This window comes from Lutzomyia longipalpis, chromosome 2 (assembly GCF_024334085.1).
Source record: "Lutzomyia longipalpis isolate SR_M1_2022 chromosome 2, ASM2433408v1".
NCBI lineage: Eukaryota > Metazoa > Arthropoda > Insecta > Diptera > Psychodidae > Lutzomyia > Lutzomyia longipalpis.
This window is the reverse complement of record NC_074708.1, coordinates 17,048,501-17,050,738: the sequence shown is the minus strand read 5'-3', so window position 1 is coordinate 17,050,738 and position 2,238 is coordinate 17,048,501. Positions and strand designations below refer to the sequence as shown.

Sequence of the window (2,238 nt, the reverse complement as noted above, 5' to 3'; positions counted from 1 at the left end):
GGTAGGAGTGAAATAACATAAATAATTGTTAGCTCGTGGCTACGTCCAAACACTGAATGGTGAATTTTTCTCGCGGCAAATTTGCATTTCACTCCCATAATGGACCTCCTGATAAGATAATAAAGAAATGAAATTGCAATTTGCACAATTTTTTTCCCACATTCATATTCCCCATTTTTTAAACCCATCTAACTTCCCTGTGTGCGCATTGAGTTTATTTTCACCCAATTGACATGGCTGGTATATCTACCACATAAAGGGTGGTAGGTATTCTATAAAATAAATAATTACTTGCAAATACTGCAGTACAAAATGTTAATTAATGGGATTTTTAATGGACAGATTATCAGTGAATTGCAATGAAATTTGAACTTTATAGCACGCAAGCCCAAATGAATTCCCATTGCTAAAAGTTATTAATTAATTTGCATGATATTCTCGGTGCAAACAAATATACATTTTATGATCACTATTTGGGGAGATTTATCAATTTTCATATTGCCCACCCATTTCAAATGGTAATTTCGATAAAAGCCTCCCCCGTGGGAGTGAGATAATTTTGTGGGTGTATTTAGGAGGTGATTAGTGGGGTATTTAGGTTGCTTTTGAAATGTGGGATATTAACAAGAATTTTAAGTAAATATCTATGTTTTGAATACATTCAAATAAACACATGTATTGTGTGTCTCTCTGTGCAACTTTGTGAAATATTTGCATAATTAACTTCAAAATGCTTTCCCAGATACTTTGTGCTTTCAATTGCAACTGAGAGAGTCTGCTTTCAACATTATTATAAAACACCACTACTATGAACAAGACTATTAGTGTAATGTTTTAGCTTGTGTAGGGTTAAACTAGGGTGGTTTAATTGAATTCATAAAACTTTATTAAAATTGGGATGCTTTTGCAAATTTAAAGTAAATTAAAAGTAAAAAAAAGAATCTTTGAGAATATTGAGATTAAGTTACGAAAAGTTTCCATCTCTGAAGCTCCAGGAATATTCAAAAGAGTTTACAATTGCATTAACCCAGATGTGATGAAGAAATTTTTAGAAGGAGTTAACCTGTTTTTGTATGGAGAAATCAACAAATTTCAAAAACATAATCAGAACACGGTTAATTTCGTTGAAGATGGAAAAAGAATAATAAATCGCAAAAAAAAAATCCATTGCAATCTGCTGGGAAAAGTTGGAGAAAATTTCCTCAAAAATACAAACAGTGACGACATCATATGTTTTCCAGGTTTTCCATTTCTTGAAATGCATAATGGTGCTATTTAGGAATCTCATGTCAAGAAAAAATGATCATGACATTAGCATTCACATCAATGAATTTGGACATTCATGCATCTTAAGAGGCAAAAAACACAATAATGACGTCACTGTTTACATTTTTCACAACATTTAGTCGGTCTTAATCCCCTTAAAACCCTTAAAAAAATAAGAATTAAACTTTATAGTTAAGGTTTAAAACCCACTACCACATACATATATTTATGGAAGTTGAGGGCGCTCCGACACAAAAACAATAGTAATCGTATTTTCCTATTAAGCATATACTTCAGCGTGGAAGCACTTTGATTCATTGGCCATAAGATCGGATTGAATGATCAAGCGGTAAGACTATACTTCACAGGATCATTTCTGTAGTAAGTCTTCACCAATTAGGTTTCCAATCTGGATCTCAATACAGCCACGATGATGAGTTGTAGCGCCTTGGCTGGAGCGTGAAAAGGGTCCAGAAGACGTATCTCGGTACGACTTCTGGACCATTGAGGATCGTCAGCTTCGAGTATTCTCGGGGTGAAGGTCAAGGTGCAAGCTGAGTGGTTTTTCATTAAAGGACTTTTAATTTAAGGAATTTTTTAAGCTTTTGACTATGTATGATTCTTTCAAAAGGAGCTTTTATTATTTTGCTATCATGCTTTGCAAATCTAAAAGAATTTTCACGCATTTTCTCAAGAAAAAAAATACATGCACTTTAAACCGAAAACGGCACTTTAGTACATTTTTCAATACCTTTTATATAAAAGGCCTCTTCAATCATGCCATTGAGAGGAAACTTTAATTCCAATCTCTCTAATTAAATTTTATACATGGCATATATGTGAAGGACAGGCCCTTGTGAGAGCTGTTTGAAAAATTCTTTTTCAACTGAATTGCAAATTCTTTCCGCAACAGTGGATGCGGGAGAGCAAAATATTGTGGTGCTCCATTGTGCCGAAACTCCATGAGTAATT

General features: G+C 33.7%; 1 non-coding gene across 1 annotated transcript; it reads left to right on the top strand.

Annotated features, from left to right (window-relative positions):
* Positions 1-1,617: 1,617 nt before the first annotated feature.
* On the top strand, positions 1,618-1,829 carry LOC129791477 (small nucleolar RNA U3). The gene has a single exon (XR_008750711.1). It is a non-coding gene; the product is annotated as a small nucleolar RNA U3 (small nucleolar RNA).
* The last annotated feature ends 409 nt before the right edge of the window (positions 1,830-2,238 follow it).